Raw genomic sequence first — 25,761 nt, 5'->3', positions numbered from 1 at the left:
CTACAGAACAAGAAACAGAGAGAGAGCCTCAACGTGATAACCCTACAACTTCGTCGGTACAACAGCCTAAAAGACGTCGAGAACCAACAAAGATGAAAGACATCGCCAAGGATCCAAATAGTAGAATAACTGTTGAATTCAATGATCTCGGAGAACCATGTGGACCAGGGTCTGTGAAGTTGTCATCATACCTAGGCTCGTTGGTGCGGGAACATGTTCCTATCACTATTGCTGACTTGAGGAAAATTGGTGATGAGCGCAAAACAGTTCTTTGGAAATCTGTCCAGGTGAACTTTTCATCATAATTCTTTCATATAGTCACTACAAATTTTATTACATTTAATTGTCTTGTATATATTTGTGAATGCAGGCAAGGTTTGACTTTGATGGAGAATATGAAAAGGTATATGTTCTGAAGCATATGGGATGCTTGTGGAGATCATACAAATCAAGCTTGGTACAGAAAGTCAGAGATGTGAATAACAATGTTGGTAGGATGAAGCTGCGGCCTAGTAATGTTCCTATTGGAGAATGGCGCAACTATATCAAAATCAAAACAAGTCAAGAATTCCAGGTAAACACTTCAACAATATCTTATTCAATCTTTAATTTACTATCATTTTTTCTTTCTAGGCTGTCAGTGATCAGTACACGGAGAGAAGACGCAGGCAGACTCCTCACACCACTAGTCGGAAAGGAATGACTAGATTGGCAGAAGATATGGTAAGTAAAATACATTATTACGTCAGATTTAACTTTTGATAGGTAATGGTATGATCAATGTCTGTTTAATCATGTTTCTTAGAAAAAAGAAAGCGAAGATCCATCTACAATCACAAGAGCAAAAGTTTGGGTCAGGTCACGCACCAAAAAAGATGGCACACCTGTCAATACAAGAGCTGCTGAAACGATTGTAAGTATATAACCATCTCTGTGTGTAATGGTTTCTCTTTGTTCTTTTCTCTAATAGAGTCTGTCATATATTCAGAAAAAGGCAAATGAGCTTGCTGCTTCTGGGAGTTCGTCAACATCAACAAACCCAAAAGAAAGTATCCTATCACAGGTTTAAGGTCTGATATGTCTATATTTTGCATCTCCTTAGCCTTTATTTGTCTTGCATTTAGGTAGGACAACTAGTCGTTTTGCATCATTTTAGAACCTCTTTCGTACATTTTGCATGTTTAGGAAGTTTTTGCATCATCCTTGCATACATTGCGCATTTAGGAGTTTTTCAGGTGTCTAGGAGACGTTGGAAGCACAGAGGATCGAGCCATGCTCAACCTCCGCAACCAAGTCACGCTCAACCTCCGCAACCAAGTCATGCTCAACCTCCACAATCGAGCTACTCCTCACTTCCACAATCGAGCGCTCCTCACTTCCACAATCGAGCCACGCTCCTCACTTCCACAATCGAGCCACGCTCCTCACTTCCACAATCGAGTGCTCCTCACTTCCAAAATCGAGCCACGCTCCTCACTTTCTCAATCGAGCGCTCCTCACTTCCACAATTGAGCCACGCTCCTCACTTCCACAGTCGAACGCTCCTCACTTCCACAATCGAGCGCTCCTCACTTCCAAAATCGAGCCACACTCCTCACTTCCACAATCGAGCGCTCCTCACTTCTACAATCGAGCCACGCTCCTCACTTCCACAGTCCAGCCCTCCTCACTTCCACAATCGAGCCACGCTCCTCACTTCTACAGTTGAGTCCTCCTCACTTCCACAATCGAGCCATCACTCAAGCCACCGGTCTAGGGATTGAGCTTTTCACATCTTCATCAAAGTTGTAGAGAATTGAGTCATCTTTCCAATGCCGTTTATTTCAAGCCAATCGGAGGGGTGGTTCAAGAGTTATCATCGTTTTAGTGGATGCGTATACACCCAGCTCGAGCCACTTTCACCGACCATGCTCGAGCCATTTTCATTCACACCACTGGAGCCACTCCTACTCACTCCACTCGACCTCACTCTAGGGAGAGACGACACGCGACTCGACCGCACATGTCAGGAAGACGTTCCGTCTTACGCGCTTTAGGAGATTCCCAAACCGACGCTTCACCTTGTCGTTTTAAGTTTTAGGGATTTACATGTTTTTACTATAAATACATTTTGTTAAGTCTGGGCTGAGGACATCTTAGTTTTTATCTCGTTTTCTTTTGTAAGGTTTCTCTAGCCACCAAAAAAACGTTCTCAGACTTGTATTCCAATATCTTTGAGATTATTGAGATTTTGCATTTGATTCCTTCTACAAAGTTGTTCATCTTATTTTTATCTACCTAATAATGCTTGTTTCAATGATTTCTGTTTTTGCATCCTTGACTATGATTTTCGGATCTGAGTAGTGTGTTGGTTCTTGAGGATGGGATAGATTAGGTGGAGGATCTTAGGATGTAGAGTGTTTAAGCTTTGATTGTATGATTCCCTTCTGGACTAGAGTTAGAATTACTAGTTTCTCTCTGACCAATTGGAACTAGGTTCGAGACATTTCCGCACCCTAAAGGTGTTTGATGAAATGTCTAACCAACTAGTGCCAGAGACTTACGTTCCTAGCCTAAGAGATTAGTTGTCTAGGATGTTTGTTGACGTGAATGAACTTGTTTGTCATGCCTGCTCAACCACGTTTCTCTAGCGAGAGCTAGGTATGGAAGTGGTTGAGTCTGAGTAGCTTTTGCCAAGAGATTGGATTAGCTAAGTTGTGATGTTCATTGTTTAGGGATACTTTGCTTGTGGTATGTTAAACACTCCTTAGACTAGGATACTCCACCGACATCAATTACCCCATCCTTAGGACTTCTTTCTTTCTGATTTTTATTACATTCCTGGAACAGTTTCGTTTGTTCATGCTTAGAATCATTTGCGTTTTTATTCACTTTCGCTTCTTGTCATGCATTCTTGTTTCTAGTTCTGTGACTCATTTCTGTTTCGCATTTTGATCATTCTAGGACTGTTAGATAAAAACACTCTTTGAATTGGCTTAACTTGTGACTTCTTGATTGCATCTTGAGTGATAGTAAACTTTCCCAACTGGATTGACACCTTAAGTATTACAACGCATAAGGTTAATTGAGACCTACTAGGAGATACAAAAATCTTAGTATCAATTTGGCGCCGTTGCCATTTGGGATTCTTTTTGGTACATTTAAGATTTCAAGTTTTGCAAGATTAAGTTCTGTTACACAATCATTCTGAGTACTGACTTGCTTTGGTTTTCTGCTTGTTTGTTTTGCATCTCAGGTACCTGTTGATTGCAACCTTGCATGCACACCAGATCAAGAGGGCATCAGAATCTCCTTCCTGTGATCAATGAAATCAATCAGTTGCAACGCCCACGACAAGCTCGTCAACCCAATGATCATCCCGCACACGTCACTATGGAACACCAGAATGAACCACATCAGGGACCGCGAAACATTGGTGCTGGGGATGCACCGAACACTCATACTCAACGTGCTGGAATCGTCCCTCCCGCCGTGCCAAACAACAACTTCGAGATCAAAAGTGGTCTGATCACCATGATCCAAGGAAACAAGTTTCACGGGTTGCCTATGGAGGATCCACTCGACCACTTGGACGAGTTCGACCGTCTTTGTGGTCTCACCAAGATCAACGGCGTGAGTGAGGATGGTTACAAGTTGCGCCTCTTCCCTTTCTCCCTGGGAGACAAGGCTCATCAATGGGAGAAAAACCTTCCAAAGGGATCAATCACCACCTGGGATGGTTGCAAGAAAGCATTCTTGGCCAAGTTTTCTCCAACTCCAGAACAGCACGTCTCAAGAATGAGATTTCCAGCTTCACTCAGAAGAGCTCAGAATCTATCTGTGAAGCATGGGAGCGTTTCAAGGGTTACCACAGCCAGTGCCCACACCATGGTTTCAGCAACGAGTCATTACTGAGTACTCTCTACCGTGGTGTCCTTCCCAAAATACGTATGTTGCTTGACACCGCTTCTAACGGTAACTTCCTTAACAAGGACGTTGAGGAAGGATGGCAACTGGTTGAGAATCTCGCTCAGTCTGACGGTAACTACAATGAGGACTATGACCGCACAGTTCACGGCGACGCTGGGTCTAAGGAGAAGTACAAGAGGGACCTTAAGAATGTCAATGACAAGCTTGACCGCCTCTTGCTAAGTCAGCAGCAGACTGTCCATTTCGTATCTGAGGATGACCCTTTTCAAGTTCAGGATGGGAAGGGTGAGCAGTCTGAAGCAATCAACTACGTCCAGAATCAAGGAGGATACAACAAGGGTTATAACCCCTACAAGAAAAACCCCAATTTGTCTTACAGGAGCACCAATGTTGCAAATCCACAAGATCAGGTGTACCCTCCTTAGCAGCAACAACAAGGTCAGCAAAAACCTTTTGTTCCTTACAATCAAGGATTCCTGCCTAAGCAACAGTTCCAGCAAGGTTATCACGCTCCTTCCGGACCACCACCAGGATTTTCACCTCAACAAGTTCAACCTACTCAAGCTCCAGATCAAGAAATGAAGCACATGCTGCAACAACTTCTTCAAGGTCAAGCTAGTGGTTCTCTAGATACCGCTAAGAAATTTGCTGAACTCAGTCAGCGGATGGAATGTTCTTACAATGATCTGAATGTCAAGTTTGAAGCTCTTAACTCCAAGATGAAGTATATGGAAGGTAAGACTGTTTCTACTTCTACCCCAACAACTGGCCAACTACCCGGAAAAGCAGTTCAAAACCCCAAGGACTATGCTACTATCCATGCCATCACCACCCAAGTTGTAGATGTACGGCTCACTGAGGACACTGAGAGTTTAGATGGGGAGGATTCTCTTCAAGATGAAGTTCAGATAAAGGATCCTGTCGAAGTGCTCAAGGATCCAATTAAGTCAGCCAAACAATATGATCCTGAAGCTACCAAAGAACCCACTGCTCCCAAGGATAAACCTACAAGATTCATTCCTCCACCATACAAACCACCTCTACCATCTCCAGTGAGGTTTAAGAAGCAGCTTACTGAGAACTATAAAGCTCTGTTCGAAAACCAAGTCAAGGAGATTGAACTTAGGATGCCTTTGCTTGATGCATTTGCACTTGTGCCTCAATATCAAAAGTTTTTAACTGATTTGGCAACAGAAAGGACCAAAGAGAAGGAGGAGATAGCTAAAGGAGCTCAAGCTAAGGTTTTGGAAGATGAGAGGGTAGTGCATGGCGTAGGTGGGGCTATTCATGAATGCAAAGCTGTTATTCAGAAGATGATTATCCCAAAGAAGCTAGAGGACCCTGGTTCTTTCACCTTGCCTTGTTCTCTAGGACCATTGACCTTCAAAAAGTGCCTATGTGACCTTGGTGCTTCAGTAAGCCTCATGCCACTCTCTGTAGCTCAGAGGCTAGGATTCAACGAATACAAGTCATGCAACCTCCGCTTAATATTGGCTGATAGGACTACTAGATTGCCTCATGGTCTACTAGAGAACTTGCCCATCAAAATTGGACAAGCTGAGATTCCTACTGATTTCGTGGTGCTAGGAATGGATGAAGAGCCTAAAGATCCACTAATCCTGGGAAGACCTTTCTTAGCTACAGCTGGAGCAGTCATTGATGTCAAAAAGGGGATGATTGATCTCAATCTGGGTAAGAACTTCAAGATGAAGTTTGATATCAAGGATTCTAGGAAGAAACCAACTATTGATGGACAGACCTTCGTGATTGAAGAGAAAGATCATAAATCTGGGTTTGACATCTTTGAGGATGTGAATGAGGCAGAAACAGAGGTTTTGGTAACCAAAGAGAAAACTCAAAGTGTCACTCAACCATTCTCCAACTCGAGTGCAGTCGTTACCCTCCCTAAGCGTCAAGCCCTGCTTCTTAAACCTCACCAACCGCAAGAGTCAAGTCCTCCCGCTCTTGACAGTTTATATGAACTCCAAAATACTCCGAATCTAAGGGATTCAGTGAAAGAGTTAACAACTATGGTGAAGGAGATGAGTGGGCAAATCAAGAAGCTCCAAGGTACAATGAAAAGTTCTCCTCCAAGGAAATTAAGGAAGAGGTTTGGGATAATGAAGAAGAGGTGTTGCAGAGTTCAACCACCACCGTGCGTTCTCCACCATCGTCGACTTGAGCAAGGTTCAACCGACTGCGTGGAATCACACTCGACCCATCTTGAGAGGTTCATCACTCTGCACTCGTTCGAGCCAAGCCTCCGTTGTCACACTCGAGCCAATCTCACTCCGCACACGCTCCAACTACCATGCTCGAGCCACTCAAGCCAACAACCGATCGAGCCCCTCTCTCGAGCCACACACGAAGTCTCCATCGAGCCAACTCGTTAGAGAATACTCTCTCCGGTTCTCTCCCCAGCACGTCAATCTTCATATGTGTCAGGGGAGCGTCAGCCTTCACCGGCTCCTTCACGCCACTCGTCATATGAGTCCAGGGAGAGAAGGAGACTCGGTTCGCGAGGTTCAAGAGCCTCCTCTAGTCGGTGATCAGCGCGTCGTTCTGCAGCTCAAGATGAGCATGAGGTTGAGATTGAGGTTGAGCAGCGAGTTGAACATCAGGGTGATTATCAGCCTACCGAGGTTGTTGTGTTGGTATCAGACCATGGTGAGTCCAGAGTCGATGACATGCAGTGTGACGAGCAGCAGAACATGTACCAGAACACGCCAGCGGTTGAGCAACAAGTCGACCAACCAGCTGAAGTCACACCCGCGGATCCCGAACAAGGCGAAGGACAGAGTCAGTTTCACGCCCCTCCTTGGGCGAGCACGGACTCCTTCTTCTACTACTGAGGTACTCCCACTTTTCCTTTGTACATACAATTTCATTCCTGCATTGTTTCTGTTGTGATTCTTAAATCCTCCTGCAAATTTTTCTTACACAGGAGACTGTGTAATTTAAGTTTGGGGGAGGGTTTGAGATGATGTATCTGATGTTGTGTTCTGTGATTCTTATTTTAATTTTTGCATCATATCATGTTTGAGTTTGCATCCATCTATTGCATAAAAAAAAAACATAAAAAAAAAACAAAAACAAAAAAAAATTTGAAAATTTCCACAAAAACAGAGTGTTCATGTAGTTTGCACTTGCATATTAGGATGGAGTCTAGGTTTATTCATATAGGGTTGTTGCATTTAGCATAGGGGTTGATGATGATTGTAACCTTGTTAGCATGCTGGATTCAATAGGATAGGATCAAGGCCCTATTAGTTCTTTGATGCTTGTTGATTGAACTTGAAAATGTAAGATTGAAGCATGTTTTGAATTGATATCATTCCCTATCTACCTGAACCTAATCCTGACTTGCAATTATCATGTGATGCATTGAAGTTGAACTCATAGATACCATACACATACTTGGATTGTCTTTCACATTTTTATCACCCTTGTCAATCCAAGTAGCTGATTTCCATCTTTGGAACAGTTCCCCGCACCCTTAACCAACCGTTCTTTCAAGCCAATTGTATTCTTGAGTGTCAGGCCTTTTCCGAGTTGAGCTTGTTAGAAAGTGTTAGGTTCTAACCGACAAGAGTAGGATCCTGTGTAGTTCTAGTTCGCGTTATCCGGACTAGTAGGACTAGGTGAGAACTCGATTTTGGGTATTGGGTATGGATTTGTGCAGAAAAGTAAAGAGGTAGAAAGTCTTTAGGAGGGGGGTGTGTTTACATAGTTTACAAGTCTAGTAAAGGATTTGGGTTGAGCAAAGTAAAAAGAGTTATTGGTTCTGGGCATAAAATAAAAAGATTAGACAAAGAAGAAAAAAATGTTTAAGTTGTCTAGAGTCCCTAGAAGAAAAGAAAACGAACCATAGTGATAATAAAGATTTCCCAATCCGCTAGAATGAAAAGAAGTGAACTCCTCCTAAGACTAAGTGTAAAAAGTTTGAGATGAAGTTTCTGATGAAGGGTAGAGATAGGACCAACTTCGGTTTGGAGTGTTCTTTGGGTAGACAGAGCGCTGCTCTTGTATGTATCAGTTGGTTTCAACCTTTAGCTTTCTCTTAAGCTCAACTCCTTTTCGTGAGAGAACCTTGTTCTGTATTGATAAAACCGCTTGATGAGGAGACCATCTATGTCTCTAACCTTTACCCTAGCCAAATGAGTTTAATGACATTGCTTAGCTTGATTCACGGTTCTCTGTTAATGAATGTTAAAGGGGATGATTGATAGGATTGCATGTGTAGATTTGAAATAAAGTTCCTTCACCATGCATCATAGAACTAAAACAAGGACCTTGATTCTAACTACTCTATTTCGCATGTTTTAGGTTCTGAGACCCCATCTTCACACCTCTCTTCCATACTTTGTTCTTGATAGTTTGCGTGAGGGCAAGCAAAGAATAAGTTTGGGGGAGTTGATATGTCTATATTTTCAATCTCCTTAGCCTTTATTTGTCTTGCATTTAGCTAGGACAACTAGTCGTTTTGCATCATTTTAGAACCTCTTTCGTACATTTTGCATGTTTAGGAAGTTTATGCATCATCCTTGCATACATTGCGCATTTAGGAGTTTTTCAGGTGTCTAGGAGACGTTGGAAGCACAGAGGATCGAGCCATGCTCAACCTCCGCAACCAAGTCACGCTCAACCTCCGCAACCAAGTCATGCTCAACCTCCACAATCGAGCTACTCATCACTTCCACAATCGAGTGCTCCTCACTTCCACAATCGAGCCACGCTCCTCACTTCCACAATCGAGCCACGCTCCTCACTTCCACAATCGAGCGCTCCTCACTTCCAAAATCGAGCCACGCTCCTCACTTTCACAATCAAGCGCTCCTCACTTCCACAATCGAGCCACGCTCCTCACTTCCACAGTCGAACGCTCCTCACTTCCACAATCGAGCGCTCCTCACTTCCACAATCGAGCCACACTCCTCACTTCCACAATCGAGCGCTCCTCACTTCTACAATCGAGCCACGCTCCTCACTTCCACAGTCCAGCCCTCCTCACTTCCACAATCGAGCCACGCTCCTCACTTCTACAGTCGAGCCCTCCTCACTTCCACAATCGAGCCATCACTCGAGCCACCGTTCTAGGGATTGTGCTTTTGACGTCTTCATCAAAGTTGTAGAGAATTGAGTCATCTTTCCAATGCCGTTTATTTCAAGCCAATCGGAGGGGTGGTTCAAGAGTTATCATCGTTTTAGTCAATGCGTATACACCCAGCTCGAGCCACTTTCACCGACCATGCTCGAGCCATTTTCATTCACACCACTGGAGCCACTCCTACTCACTCCACTCGACCTCACTCTAGGGAGAGACGACACGCGACTCGACTCGCACATGTCAGGAAGATGTTCCGTCTTACGCGCTTCAGGAGATTCTCAAACCGACGCTTCACCTTGTCGTTTTAAGTTTTAGGGATTTACATGTTTTTATTATAAATACATTTTGTTAAGTCTGGGCTGAGGACATCTTAGTTTTTATCTCGTTTTCTTTTGTAAGGTTTCCCTAGCCACCAAAAAATCGTTCTCAGACTTGTATTCCAATATCTTTGAGATTATTAAGATTTTGCATTTGATTCCTTCTACAAAGTTGTTCATCTTATTTTTATCTACCTAATAATGCTTGTTTCAATGATTTCTGTTTTTGCATCCTTGACTATGATTTTCGGATCTGAGTAGTGTGTTGGTTCTTGAGGATGGGATAGATTAGGTGGAGGATCTTAGGATGTAGAGTGTTTAAGCTTTGATTGTATGATTCCCTTCTGGACTAGAGTTAGAATTACTAGTTTCTCTCTAATCAATTGGAACTAGGTTCGAGACATTTCCACACCCTAAAGGTGTTTGATGAAATGTCTGACCAACTAGTGCCAGAGACTTACGTTCCTAGCCTAAGAGATTAGTTGTCTAGGATGTTTGTTGACGTGAATGAACTTGTTTGTCATGCCTGCTCAACCACGTTTCTCTAGCGAGAGCTAGGTATGGAAGTGGTTGAGTCTGAGTAGCTTTTGCCAAGAGATTGGATTAGCTAAGTTGTGATGTTCATTGTTTAGGGATACTTTGCTTGTGGTATGTTAAACACTCCTTAGACTAGGATACTCTACCGACATCAATTACCCCATCCTTAGGACTTCTTTCTTTCTGATTTTTATTACATTCCTGGAACAGTTTCGTTTGTTCATGCTTAGAATCGTTTGTGTTTTTATTCACTTTCGCTTCTTATCATGCATTCTTGTTTCTAGTTCTGTGACTCATTTCTGTTTCGCATTTTGATCATTCTAGGACTTTTAGATAAAAACACTCTTTGAATTGGCTTAACTTGTGACTTCTTGATTGCATCTTGAGTGATAGTAAACTTTCCCAACTGGATTGACACCTTAAGTATTACAACGCATAAGGTTAATTGAGACCTACTAGGAGATACAAAAATCTTAGTATCAAGGTCCTGATCAACAAGGAAGACTGCGGACAATGGGTAGAGGGATGACTATGACTAAATTGGCTTGTTTCCAAGTCAAGAATAAAAACCTGGCTGATATGCAACAAAACCAAATCAACTTAGAGAATCAAGTAAAGGTTTTGTAAGAACAAATTGCTAAAATGAATAGCGAGGTATGATAGCCAGGCTTACTAATTTATGTATCTATTTTAATAGTCAACTGGTATTGATAATATATTAACAGGGAATTCTATTTCTGGTTTTGGTTTTGCTTTATTTCACAGAAAGCAACTGAACCTGAAGTAGGTGAAAACTCTGCTCAAAGAGTAAGTACTTGAAATTTGCTCATACCAAATATATTATGTTTGATGGATTTAAATTTTGAATGATATACATATCGCTTTGTAGAGTGTCACCAACAATGCAAAACCCAAATGTATGTTGCATGATTGGTCTGGTAGTGATGATAAAGTTGCGGAGGGACTGATCATGTCATCTGATCCTGATGACTACGTCATAGATACTCGTTTAGGGCCTAAGTGTTATAAGGTGTTGCTGCAAACTACTGTCATTCCAGATGCATGGCTTTGGATACCTGCTGTTAAGATGAATACTGTTGGGAAAGCAATTTGATCAATGATTGCATGGCCTCATAATTTTACTGTTGTTATAGACGACGCGATACCAGAAGACATTGATCCTAAGGTACGGTTTGAGTTTCTTTCAAATGTTTACCATTAATTTTACATTTCAGATAGCCATAATCATCTTCTTCTCTGCGTATGTTTATTAGAGTCCAAGCCCAGAATCTATCAACTACAGCAGACTACTACATTGGGGAACAAATGATGAAGAAGTTGTGGCAAAAGGTCGGTGGCAAAGCAGCGATAAGGACGTGATAGACAGGTTTTCACCCAGGGTATCAATCCCCTATGCAGTTATAGTACAAAAGGTTATCAATCCAAATGGTCTATTGCTAGCAGGAAGGATATGATCAGTACAATACAAGTCAAGCCAAGCAGATAAGGTTTTTGGTTCTAATAATCCTAAAATAAACAAAAGAAAATAATATAAACAAGAAACCACATGACCTAAGTACTCGATGCAAGCAATCGAGTATCGGATCGAGTGGGGTGATCGGGTATGCAAATGAGATATGAACAGCTTGAGGTATTACTCGATGCAGGTTATCGTGTACCTGATCGGGTAGGTAGTCGAGTAAGTGAAGAAAATGCAAATAATGGAAATACGAAAGTTCCTAAGGATGGGGGTAATCAAATCCTAAGTATCCTAGACCAGTACGGATGCCTTACATGCCTCAAGCAATTATTTCCTAGACAATGAACCTCTAAAATCTTGTCACCACACATTCGCACTAGCAACAATCAACCTTGAACACATTACCACACTGTCGCACTAGCAACATGAACAAGCAGGCATTAAGAAAGATTAATTATTGTCAGTAGACTTAAACTCATCTAATTTCTTACTCAGAGTTAATTAAACCTCTAGCATTGGCTAAATCAAGCATTCTATCTACTCCTTTCGGCCTGTAGCATTTGTAAACGACCTAGATCTAATCTCAACCTTTCGGTCTGTTGACAGCATTAAGAACACCAACATAGAAGGAAATCTATCAATCATTTACAATCAACTAAAGCATCCTAACCGATCAAGAACACAAAATCATCTATCCCATCCCTAGAAACTTTACTACACTACTTGGACATAGAAACGAATAACAAAACAACAGAAATGAATGAAAATGACATTTTATTAAAAGATAGAGTAGAGTAGAAGGAGTACAAGATAGAAATCTAAGAAAACTACAAAATAAAAATGCAAAACAAGAAGAAAATGTTTGAGTCGCTCAGTTCTCTCACATAAGCTCTCGCTCTCTGGTTTGAGGGTCTACGGCGTGCTCGTTTGCAAGCTAGGGGAAGAGGGTGTTTATATATGGAAACCGTTTGACCTAGCTTCCCAGACCTGCCCGATGGTCTACTCGATGGGGTACACGAGGGTGAAGTCGGGTTACTCCTCGGGTGGATCTTTGGGTTGCCCTTCACGCTCTTGGATCCTCTTCGATCTTGTTGGGGTTCGGACTTGTTCTTGTAGCTCGATGGCTCCTTCGGGTACATGCTCGAGTTGTCCTTGTTTTTCCCCATTTTTGGCTCTTTAGCACCTTTCTCATCCAAAATATGCAAATGCATAAATGCAACACCCTAAATGGTCTAAAAGTGAATTCCTACTGTTAATGGCCTAAAAATGCTAAGTTAGAGGTATGAACAATGCAAAATATGGACAAAAAAGGGATGCTAAAAACATATAAAAATGAGAGTTATCAGACCTCCAAACTTAAATCTTGCTATTCCTCTAGTAAGGAAGTAAGAGGGTACGGTTTGAAAGTGGGGACTCATGACCTTAAAAATGCTAAGTGAAGGATTCAAGCTATAGTCCTTAAAGATAGTTTAATAGTGCTAAGATCAATCAACATACTTACAAATATTTTTCTATGCTTATCACCATGCATCGATCTAGCTCAACCTCCAACTAAAGATAAAGAACATCTCTTTCACATTCAATTAAGTGTTTGGCGAATTCTTGCAAATGGAAGGTGAATCAAGCTCAATCGGTTTCAAGGGTAAGGTTTTTTAGTAAGGTGTTTCAAACAAATTCTTTGGGTGGTTTTCTCTCAAAAGATGGAATGCTAGACAGTTGTGAAAACTATCTAAGACTGAGAACAATTTGGCCATACAAAGCTTAACTCTTGATGATCTACCCTTTTCTCATTCACTCTCTTTTTTTTCTTTAAACCCCCTAGAATTAAACTACCCACATCCTTGATTTTAACTCTTTTTTTTTACTCCCTAAGGTTTAGACTTTTAGACTTTGAATTTCTAGCTCTTTCTCTTTTCTCTTTTTTTTTTCTTTTTCTTTGCTAAACTCCTAATATAAATATATATATCATTTTCTTTCTTTCTAGGAGACTATAGCAAGAATTTTTCTTTTTGTTTTTTTACTTAAAGACTTAGAGTTAATTGATTCTAACCTTAGGGACTTTTTCTTCTTTTTTTTTTTATTTATTCCACAACCCAACCCCAAATAAACGTTCTAACCACCTATCTTTCAAAACCGAATCTATTAGCTAGTTCAAATCTAACTTAGCTAAATCAAGAGGCAGTTCTTTGTCGTTCTCAATACTCTCAAGGTTTGACAAACTATAGCACAATGAAAAAGGCTTCACTCAACAATTCACAACAAGGTTTGAAAGAAAGGTTTGGGTTCATGGGTAGGACAAATGAATCGGGTTAAACGAAAAGATTGGTAAAAAGTGGACTGCTAACCCGAGTTTAGAGTTACCATGAGCAAGTATTCAAGTTCCATAAGCAAGACAATTAAAGTTCAAATTAAATCCAATAATATAGAGATTTTCTAATGTTCAAGCAAGTGGAGGAAGCATTCAAACGACACAAATGGTCTAAGCAAAGATTTTTCATTTTTTTCCAAAGATTGATCTAGCAACAATTAACTGTGACTAAGGGCTATAGCTTCAATCCTAAGGTTTGATTTTAAACAAGGTGATTTTAATCATTGTCCCCTAAGATGCATATGCAATAATCCTATATGAAACAAACTAGACTCAATCCTAATATGTAAATGCAACTACATGAAAATTCTTTTTTATTATTTTTTTTTCAAAATTTTTCAAATTTTTTGGGTTTTTTTTTTAATGCACATAGATGCAGACTCAAATGAATAAAACTAGCATGCAAAAATTTGAAATAATAAAAATAAGAAAATAAAACACAATGTTAAATACATTCTAGGACCCTCCCCCAAACTTAAATTACACAGTTCATGTGTAAATAAAAGTTGGAAAAGAATCCAAGAATCACACAAAATGAATTAAACTAAATGCAATGGTATATACAAGTGTTGGATGAAATTTGTACCTCATGGGTTAGAGAAGAAGGAGGTTGCAGCAGCCTCCATACTTGCCAACGTGTAGCCAGGGTCGTCGCCAGCTTCAGCAGGTGCCGGTGTTTGCTCGTCAGAGAGCTCAGAAATGCACACAGACGACTTACTCGGACCAGCATCTGAGGTGTTGATCAAGGGTGGGATCGCGTAGCTCATCGGGTAGGGCATCGGGTAGTACGACGGAACTGGCGGAAGAGGTCCAGAATGATCACCCGTGTATCCACTCGCAGGGTGCATCGTGTACAGCATCGTGAATGGCATCTGGTAGGGTGGAGGGAAAATACCAGCATAATCACCCGATTGGGTGCTCGACGGGTGAATCGGATAGTTCATCGTGTATCCCATCGGGTTGGGCGTCGGGTAAGCGTCAGAATGGCTTCTCCTTGGTGCTTCTGGTCGGATGATGTTCTCCTCAGCTTGGGGCTCTTATGATGATGCTCTTTGAGGTTCTGGAGGTGGCAGTCCTCGAGTTCCTCCTAACGGTCTGCTTCTCCCCATCCAAACGGGTGCTTGTGCCGAGGTAGGAGCTGAGGCACATCTTGCCTTGTCTTGCAGCTCCTTGATTTGACCTCCCATTGTTTTCACCAAACCAGCAAGATCTTCTACCTTCTTTGCCAAGAACTTGTTCATCCTCTTCAGCCAACCGATCCTCTTGTGAGCTTCCCTCACTCCAACCGGTTGCTTTTGAGAGCATACATACTCCTCAAAATCAAACTCCTCCGAGCTATCTCCCTGTCTCTGCCCGGTCTCCTCTCTCTTCTCAGCTTCGGACTCCTCATCCGGGTTGTAAAGCTCCTCCCAAGGTGGTGCAAAGTCAATGTTGTTTCCCAGCCGAACCTTGGTGCATATGACATTGGGCAGGATCATTTGAGCAGCTCCGACGGTTGGATGGACAAACTTGAACAGCATCATGTCATTAGGCCTCTCATAGGCCAAAAATCTCGCCAGCACGAGGTAATCCGCATCCAGCCATCTTGGTTCTTGCACAATTCCCTTCAAGGGCACATCGCATGCCACTAGGATTGGTGTGACTAGTCCCCCAATAGAGATCTCTCCGCCTCCTTCTCTTCTTTTCACGGCCCATGATTTCAAGTAGAGGAATTGATCAAGTAACACAAACACCATACTAGTATCAGCTACATCTCCTACTAGTGGTGTTCCATCCGTAGCGCTATCCAAAACTCCACACAGTGCAATATCTAACAGCTGAAGCTCATGGTCGTTCACATTCCCAGTCTCTTTTCTAGCAAAAAGAGTGAATGCGAGGGACTTGTGAAAATACCTCAAGACAGGGCTCCTTATTTGAGCGGATTTGGAGCTTGTGGACTTGTAGGGGTGCTTGTCTCCTACTGTCAGCCATAGGGACCTCATCTCCTCCTTGCTAACCTCCATACCTTCTCCACTACCAGCTTTGAAGCCATACAGCTTCTCAATCTCCTTGAAATTGAGTCGGTAGTCCTTGTTCCTCACGGAGAAGGTGATGAACCCGAACCCGATCCTCGAAATAGTGCAGCTTCAAGGTCGAAAGGAAGTGGACCGTCTCCTCCTCATATGCTTCGAGGTGGGCTCGCATCATCTGGCCCAGGTGGCACATGTCGAACAGAAACTCGACCTCCCTTGCAATGCCCAACATTTTCATGGTCTCGCGGTGAGGGTATCGGATACCAACGAAGCTCATCTTCTTGAAGACTTTGAATAGTCTCGCTGGAGTGTCTACTTCCTTCTGTTTCAGCCTCCGCGAGGCTTGGCGGGTCCTTTCTCTCTGCTCCTCTTCTCTCTCTCTTTCCTCCTCCTCGGCGTGTTGATCTTCTTCCTCAACCGCTCTCTCAACTATCTTCTCAGCCTTCTCTGAAGCCGGTCTCTTCCCCCTTGCAACCGCGGCTCTGCTCCTTGATCGAGAGGTTTGGATCTCCCCTTGCTCTTCTCCTCCAGCATCAGAATCGACCTCCATAGGGTTGGTAAGTGTTTTTTCAGACGTAGACAGGTCCCTACGTCGAGAAGAACGGCGGACAGCACTCGCCATTGGACTCGGTGAGCGAACTCGGAGGCCTACTCGATCAGTTACTCAAGCATCAGGTCGGGTGGTGGATCGGGTTGTGCATCGGGTTGTGCATCGGGTTGGGGAGGCAAAATGTCCATCCAACGGTTGGGAATCTGGAACGTTTCCTCTCCCTTGAGACTCTCGAACTTTGACGGCATCGCCTCCGGTTGTAGCAGCGGCGGAGGTGGATCTCCTTCCCTTCCTTTGGTAAGTTTTAGCAATTGGCTCCATGTTTGATTCCTTGAGAAGAAAAAGAAAGGCTGGGTCTCGAGGTTAATAAGGTTAGTCTCCAAAGAAAATCGATAAAGCTTGAAATCGAGAGAGAATAGAAACTTATGGAAACTAAAAAGCTTTTAGAGTAGAGGGGAAACTTATCGGTGGTAATGAGGGAGAAGAGCCTCAAAACCCTTTAAATAGGCTAGGGTTTGGTTGGTGGGCTTCACCGAGAGTGGGCTTCCTTGTGGAATTCAGACTCCACTCGCCACCCGAGTAGGGACACGATCAGGCGCATCGAGTACAGTGTCGGGTTGACCCTCGGGTTCCCCAATTTTCCTCTTTCCAATTTTTTTTTTTTTTTAATAAAATTGCAAAAAAAAAAAGAAAAAAATTAAATAAAAGTAAATAAAACAAATAAACTAAATTTAAAAGATACTTTTGGGACTTCCTCCCAAGTGAGCTTGTTTAAAGTCACTAAGCTTGACTCTTCATGCTCCTTAAGCATGGGATCCGTGTGGAAGAGGTTCTGGAATACTCCCCACTACAGTAGGCTGGTTCAAAAGATTTTTCAGGTTTTGTCCAGGTTCCAAGGCAAATGTGGTGTTGACCTCTTCAAGATGTTGGATCTTCCTTTGTTTGGTCTTAGTAGAAAAAACTTGACCATCAATGGTTGGCCTCTTAATCCCTTTCTTCACATCAAACTCCATCTTGAAATATTCACCATGCTCTATCTTGATCTTGCCTTGTTTCACCTCGATCACAGCACCAACTGTTGCCAAGAATGGTCTTCCTAGAATCAATGGATCATCTGGTTCCTTGTCCATATCGAGGATCATGAAGTCGGTAGGCACTTCCAGACTTCCAATCCTGAGAGGCAGATTCTCCAGGATACCAATCAGATGCCTCACGTTCTATCGGCCAGAACCAAATACGATTTACTTGGTTTAAAATCAGTGAATCCCAGCTTGTTGGCAACTGAAAGCGGCATAATGCTAACCGAAGCTCCAAGGTCACACAAACAGTTCTTGAAGATCCAAAGTCCTATCAAACACGGCAAGGTGAAAGAGCCAGGATCTTCAAGTTTTTCCTCAATTCTTAGCTCAGGATCCAAGCAAACTCTACTTCTCAGAATCTCAATACTGATCTCCTTGACAGCTTCCTTAACCTCATCCTCCAATCGAGCTGCTTCCTTGGCAGCTTCCTTCTGAAGCTCGTGTGGGGGCAAAAGCTTAGGTGGTGGAGCTTTATGCTTAGCCATTCGCTCTGCAAGCGCCTCCAGCTGAATGTCAAGTGCAGCATGGAACCTTTCCTCCAACTTCCTTTCTACTAGTGCAGGTGGTTGAGGCTGATCTCTCTTTTCAACATCTACTCGATGCATCATCCGATTAGGTGGTGGTGTAGGTCATCGGGTTCCACTTCGGGTTGTTCTTCAGTTTGTGATTCTCGAACCAGTGCTCAATCATCAACTCGATCAGTCTCTTCGGGTGAAGACTCGGGTTCATTCTCGGATATATAGTACTTGGCCTCATTTTTCAATGGGTGTTCCACATCCTCCCCATCTTGAGCATCACTGTCCCCAGTGAGGTAATCCTCATAGTCATCATCAAGGAAGATGGCTTGAGTAGTCGCATAATCTTGGGGTTTTGAACAGCCTTACCTGGGAGTTGGTTGATCTTTGGGGCTGGTTGGTTGTTGTGGTGGCCTTCCAGGTATCGAACCTTTGTGTTGAGTGATTCGTACTTAGCATTGAGATCATTGTATCCGGAGCGATCTTGTTGCTCATTTCTGCGAACCGTTTCGTGATGTCCATAGAAGCTGTAGCCTGATTATGAATCATCTGCTGAATGAGACCGCGTAACTCAGCTTCTTGTGATTGGGTTGGTGGACCTTGTTGTTGTTGGAATCCAGGTGGTTGGTTGTAGGTTCATGAGTACTGCAGTTTAGGTACATAGCCTTGGTTGTACTGGACAAAAGGCTTCTGTTGGACCTGGTTCCCTTGAACTGCAGATGGGTAAGTTTGGTCCTGAGAATTCGCAACATTCGGGTTCCGATAAGACATATTCGGATTTGGCTTGAAACTGTTGTACCCTCTGTTGTAACTTCCTTGGTTGTTGATGTAGTTAACATCCTCTAGCTGTATATTCTCCCCATCTTGTTGTAGAAACTGCTCTTCCTCTGATATAGCATGAACATGCTTCTGCTGGTTAAGGAGCTGATCGAGCTTGTCATTGAGGGCTTTCAAGTCCCTCTTGTACTTGGCATCTTCCTCTCTTGTAGATCGCACAGATCAATCATATTCCTCATTATAGTTGCCATCAGATTGAGCCAAGTTACCCACTAGGTCCCAACCTTCATCAACATCCTTGTTGAGGAAGTTACCATGACTTGCGGTGTCCAGCAACATCTGTATCTTGGGGACCACTCCTCTGTATAGTGTGCTCAGCAATGAAGCATTGCTAAACCCATGATGTGGACATCGAGTAGTGTATCCCTTGAAACGTTCCCAAGCTTCATTGAACGTTTCATTGTTCTTCTGTACAAAGCAAGAAATGTCATTTCGCAGCCTTGCGGTTCTGGAGTTGGAGAAGAATTTGGCTAGGAATGCCTTCTTGCACGCTTCCCAAGTGGTGATGGAGTCTTTGGGGAGCGATTTCTCCCAGATGTGTGCTTTATCTCCCAAAGAAAATGGGAAAAGCCTGAGCTTGAATCCATCTTCACTGACTCCATTGATCTTAGTGAGGCTACAGAGCCTATCAAATTCATCCAGATGATCCAATGGGCCCTCCGATTGGCAATCAATGAAACTTATTGCTTTGTATCATCTGGATGATACTACTCTTGATCTCAAAATTGTTGTTCTGCACAGCTGGTGGCACAATGTCATTCCTTTGAGTGTGAGTAGATGGAGCATCTTCTGCTCCTATATTGGTCCTTGCTTGAGGAGCTGGTGGACCGTTCTGATTATTCATCATCTCCTCAATGATTGCTGGTTCCGGTTGAGCTTGTTGTTGTCTGAGTACCTGAGGTCTATCGATGTTGTCGATGAAAGGACTCAGGTTCTGGCTACCTCTGGATCGTGTTTGCATGCACAGGTAGGTATCCGAGTGTGTACATGAGGATCAACTCGATCCAGGTGATCGAGTGACGGGTCGGGTGGGTGCTCAGGTTGTACTTGAGATTCAAAACAAACAATGTGAAAGCAAACAAGTCAGTATCCGAACCGAATATAAACAAACAAACTTGATCTAGCAAGTGCTGAAATCCTAAACGTAGCAAAATTAAAACAACCAAATGGCAACGGCGTCAAATTGATAGACAGGTTTTCACCCAGGGTATCAATCCCCTATGCAGTTCTAGTACAAAGGGTTATCAATCCAAATGGTTGTCTATTGCTAGCAGGAAGGATATGATCAGTACAATACAAGTCAAGCCAAGCAGATAAGGTTTTTGGTTCCAACAATCCTAAAATAAACAAAAGAAAATAATATAAACAAGAAACCACACGACCTAAGTACTCGATGCAAGAAATCGAGTACCGGATCGAGTGGGGTGATCGGGTATGCAAGTGAGATATGAACAGCTCGAGGTATTACTCGATGCAGGTTATCGTGTACCTGATCGGGTAGGTAGTCGAGTAAGTGAAGAAAATGCAAATAATGGAAATACGAAAGTTCCTAAGGATGGGGGTAATCGAATCCTAAGTATCCTAGACCAGTACGGCTGCCTTACATACCTCAAGCAATTATTTCCTAGACAATGAACCTCTAAAACCTTATCACCACACTTTCGCACTAGCAACAATCAACCTTGAACACATTACCACATTGTCACACTAGCAATATGAACAAGCAGGCATTAAGAACGATTCATTATTGTCAGTAGACTTAAACTCATCTAATTTCTTACTCAGAGTTAAGTAAACCTCTAGCATTGGCTAAATCAAGCATTCTATCTACTCCTTTCGGCCTGTAGCATTTGTAAACGCCCTAGATCTAATCTCAACCTTTCGTTCTGTTGACAGCATTAAGAACACCAACCTAGAAGGAAATCTATCAATCATTTACAATCAACTAAAGCATCCTAACCGATCAAAAACACAAAATCATCTATCCCATCCCTAGAAACTTTACTACACTACTCGGACATAGAAACGAATAACAAAACAACAGAAATGAATGAAAATGACATTGTATTAAAAGATAGAGTAGAGTAGAAGGAGTACAAGATATAAATCTAAGAAAACTACAAAATAATAATGCAAAACAAGAAGAAAATGTTTGAGTCGCTCAGTTCTCCCACAAGAGCTCTCGTTTTCTGGTTTGAAGGTCTGCGGCGTGCTCGTTTGCAAGCTAGGGAAAGAGGAGGTTTATATATGGAAACCGTTTGACCTAGCTTCCCAGACCTGCCCGATGGTCTACTCGATGGGGTACACGAGGGTGAAGTCGGGTTACTCCTTGGGTGGATCTTTGGGTTGCTCTTCACGCTCTTGGATCCTCTTCGATCGTGTTGGGGTTCAGACTTGTTCTTGTAGCTCGATGGCTCCTTCAGGTACATGCTCGAGTTGTCCTTGTTTTTCCCCATTTTTGGCTCTTTAGCACCTGTTTTCATCCAAAATATGCAAATGCAGAAATACAACACCCTAAATTGTCTAAAAAAGAATTCCTACAGTTAATGGCCTAAAAATACTAAGTTAGAGGTATGAACAATGCAAAATATGGACAAAAAAAAGGATTCTAAAAACACATAAAAAGGAGAGTTATCAGGACGCATTGGTTAATGGAGTTGCTATTGGACCAAAAGCTGTTAAAATATTCCTAGATGTTGTGCATGAACCTGAAACATTTCTATGGAGGCCCAATTCTAAGCTGACAATCCATGAGGACTGTTTGAAGTTTTTTATAGCATGTCCTGCGCACAGAGTAATGTTCTGTGCACTAAACAATGAAACACCAGCACGTTCAGTGTCTCCTTCTCAACTAGATTCTGCAGAAACACCCCCAGCTCCTTTGAAGAAACCTCAGAAGGATTCGCAATCCTTTTCACAGTCTCCTACTCAACAAATTCAGGTAACATCTATCAGTTCTGTACAGAGATAAGTTATGGTTAATTTTGATAGTTTTAAAGCAGTGACTAAGTACTTCTTTTTGGGAAAACATTGCAGCATAACAGTCCTACAAACGGTGTTGTCAACGAAAATAAGAAGTGCATGTTGATGGATGTTACTGGAAATAGAAGGGTGGTTGCTGAAGGAAGATGGTCTTCAAACAATCCTGACGTAACAGTTCACTTTGTTCCTTTGGGCCCTGATGGAGTTCGTGTATGGATAGACGTAGTGAAGGTCAATGATGCTGCTGTTTGGAGGCCTTCTTCTCAGATTGAGTATATGGAAGATGCAATAGGTACCACCATAGCATAGCCAGCGGACAAAGTGATCATCGTCTAAGATGCTGGAGTAAGAAGCACTATAACTTTCATTTTTTTCATGCTTGAACGTTTGGTTGAGACTTGGTACTTGAATGGTTAGATCAATGAGTGTTGTTTTCAGACTTGTACTTGAATCTTATGTATGGTATTTTTAGTCTACAATAAAATTCTTCTAAATTTTATTTCTTGCAAAGCATTATATAATATGTATATATATATATAGATATATTATAGAAATATCGGATATATATCGATTATAGAGCATAGCAAAAACTCACAGCTACATAAAACTAAATTATAGTGTCAATTTTTTGCAATGAGAAAATAAATTATAGCAAACATACATAGCTACACTAGATAAAAACATAGTACAAATATTCTGCTACTATTAACTTTATTTTATAGCAAATAAAAGACGCTACTAATAACATTACTATAGTCATATTATGATGCTATTATATATTGACAATTAATAGCATAGGTAAAAAGCACTATTATATGTGACTCCTCTAAGATAGCACCAGCAAAGACAGCGTTTACGAAATCGCTATCAAAACGATATAATGGCGTTTTTCGTGTGCTAACAATAGGCATATTTCTTGTAGTGTTGTGTCATTGTTTACTAGGTATCTTAACTGGATGAACCAGGATTTTAGATTTCTGAATCTAGGGTCTTCAATACTCAACCTAAACCCCTAAACCGATCCCTGCTTATGCTACCGCCAACCCATAAGAACAAGCTTCCTTCAACTCTTTCATTAACAATCTGATTACATGCTTTGTGTGGAATTCTTTATGTCTTTGGCAAAGGGGGCCATATGGGAGAGAACCCACCTGCACTGGTACTTTTTGTCATACTTCCCTGGATTGTTCTAGTTTATTCTTTTTTGTTTTGGTCTGTTTGTAAAGGTTTGTAACTCTATGGTCTTTTGCCCTATACTCCAAGATGCTCATTCGACAAAGCAAAGCAACCTTCCTTAAGCGTCATTTCAAGTAACCACATCATGTCTATAATATCAACATCCCAAAAGTCCATGCATGTCGCTTATTCCTCATTGTCAATCTGACTACCTGCTTTGTGTGCATTCCTTTATCTCCTTGGCTATGGGCGCCATCTGAGAGAGGACCCCACCTGCATCGTTACGTATTGACACATATCTTCGGCAACCTCTGGCTTCTGGTCCCTATGTTTGGTCTGATTATTTTGGTGTGCAGCCCTTTGATCTTTCGCCCGACACGCTAAGGTTCTCATCCGACGATGCTAGACAACCAATTTTCAGCATCTCACCACCACCATCCGATCTGCTACCTACCAAATCCTTGTCAATGCATGACTTATGCAATTGCACCTCGCGACAGTGAAGCATTTGACTTTGATTCTCTTTTCAATGTCAAAGAGTGTTATGACCATGACTATCTTGTCGTCCTTCGGGTCCCTTGAGGATGATAACTCAAGGAACCATGATCTCACATGTCCCAAGCTACTTCTAAGTATTTGTTTCAAAGCTTTCATGGACCATTACTTGATGTTTTATGTTTCTTTGTGTAAGGTTTTGGGGAAAGCCCTTCTTTGTAATCTTCTAAACTCTGGAATTATGTCACTACAAGAAATTTGGCCATTGGTAGCTCACTAAAAATGCTACTATATCAATTTGGTAGCAATTCTATAAACGCTATGACAGCCCCAGCTACTATAGCCCACCACGTATAGTAGCAGTTTTCCTCCCGTTACGTAAATGGACCTATTATAGCGCTAAAAAGGTGCTTTTCTTGTTTGTATTTGTGATTTTGAAGCTAAGTTTTGAAGATGAATGTATGTATTCTCGATAAATAGTGAATACTGGTTGTGAATATGACTAGAGAAGAATGGAAGAACTTGTCCGCAAAAAAAAAAGACCCCTTTGTAAAGGTGTGAACCACTGTGAAATTATTAAAGAAATGTTTTCTACCTTGTTTGTATATTCTTGAACTTGTAATTGATGGCAAAGTACTGTTTGAAGATGATAAAAAATAGAAAACTGCTTGGGCAAGATCTCCACAACTAATAAAGTTGATGGCTACATTTAATCAACAACCAAGTTGACATGAATGAATTCTCGTTTGATAGTAATAAGCAAGAAAACTGACAACAATGACGTTTTCTAGGAACCTGAGGATCATCTAAAGCCCAAATAGCCGATCTCCGCATATCTCCTCTATGCAAAGGTTAGAGTTTTTCTATATTGTTATTTACTCAAAAGACGATTTAGATAGCAGATTACAAACATAATGTGTATCCTTCTCAACTATTGGACAAAGCCAATACAATTCTCAAGAACGACATGATAAATAGGATAGGATATAACCTTCTTGGATAGGGCATCTGCTTGTTGTTTACTAATCTTCTGATAAGGTTCATCAGGCTTATTATCGCAAGAAGTCGTCAGCCACGTCAGCATCGGATGAGTCAAATGAGGAGAAGGAGTTGACGTGTCAACTGAAGTCAAAGTAGCTGAGAGACTCGGAACAGTTCAGAGGGTTTTCTGTTATTCCTTGAAGGCTATAAGAGCCGTTGTATTGTCTTGTGTGACTTTCATGCTTATTCTGGGTTTAATTCTCTTGCGATGTGCTTGGGAGCGAGTGATGTGCTCATTGATCAATGTTGATCAGTTCTATTCAGTTTAAGTTTTCTCTCTCGTTGTAATTCCCTAAACTCTGTTCATCTCTTTGAGTTCTAATTGATTACGGAAGTATTATTCAGCAAATTGAGTTAGATTTATCCAGAATCTATCATTGGTGCGGCGTAACTGGATTGTTTAGATCGCGATGGTGGAAATGAGTGAATCGGAGCCAATCGAATCGGCGAACCTACAGGATAACCCAACGGAGAACCTTATGCAATTCTTACGCGGCGGATACCACCGTTTGGTTCAATCGAAGGTGGAACACGAGGATAAGATCCAATCGTTGGACGCGACGTTGCAATCAGTGCTCAGTACCTTAGCGCGAGTTGAAATTCAGCTTGGGAAACGACCGGAGCAGTCGGAATCGTCGAGTCCTCCACCACAGGTACGGTATACTTACGATACTTCTCCGCGTGTTGCTGATGATCGGAATCTACCACTAGAGAATAGATCTAGCTTATTGCGGAAGATTGATATGCCTGTTTTTGATGGATCTCAAGTATACGAGTGGTTATCTAAGGTAGAGAGATTTTTTCGCGTTGGTCGTTACTCTGATTTTGATAAACTGGATTTGGTGGCGTTAAGTTTGGAGGGAGATGTATTGAAGTGGTTTAACTGGGAGATGAATCGCAGAGAGTTTCGATCGTGGAACGAGTTTAAGCAGAGACTATTTTTGAGGTTTGCTGAATCTATTGAAGCTGATCCTGGTAATCGTTTATTTGCGATCAAGCAAACTGGGACAGTAGCAGCCTATGTAACAGAATTTGAAGATTTATCTGCTCAGGTTCCTGGTTTGGATGATTCTCATTTGGAGAAAATATTCTACAATGGATTGAAACAAGAGATGAAAGAAGTAATCAAGATGAAGGAGCCTAAAGGGATTGATTATCAGAAAGCAGCAGTGTTGAGAATGGAATCAAGCTCTTTTTGTCAATTAATCAGTGAGAAGGAGAACAGACCAGTTATTCCACAGAAGCAATTTGTTTCCAAGTCACCAGTTACTTATACAGCGACTAAACCCGTGTTATTGCCTAAGGGACTGGGTCAAGCTGTACAACCTGGGGCGATAGAGAAACAAGGAGGTCCAC

The 25,761-nt window shown here is 41.9% G+C and overlaps 2 non-coding genes and 1 pseudogene across 2 annotated transcripts; 2 read left to right on the top strand and 1 right to left on the bottom strand.

The window, feature by feature from the left end:
• Positions 1–74: 74 nt before the first annotated feature.
• LOC147919352 (uncharacterized) lies at positions 75–22,002 on the top strand (annotated as a pseudogene).
• On the bottom strand, positions 3,768–3,874 carry LOC147919354 (small nucleolar RNA R71). The gene has a single exon (XR_015594350.1). It is a non-coding gene; the product is annotated as a small nucleolar RNA R71 (small nucleolar RNA).
• Positions 19,046–19,152, top strand: LOC147919353 (small nucleolar RNA R71). The gene has a single exon (XR_015594193.1). It is a non-coding gene; the product is annotated as a small nucleolar RNA R71 (small nucleolar RNA).
• Positions 22,003–25,761: the final 3,759 nt, after the last annotated feature.

The sequence above is a fragment of the Camelina sativa genome, chromosome 20 (genome assembly GCF_030686135.1).
Source record: "Camelina sativa cultivar CO46 ecotype springtype chromosome 20, ASM3068613v1".
NCBI lineage: Eukaryota > Viridiplantae > Streptophyta > Magnoliopsida > Brassicales > Brassicaceae > Camelina > Camelina sativa.
This window is presented reverse-complemented; position numbering and strand designations above follow the sequence as displayed.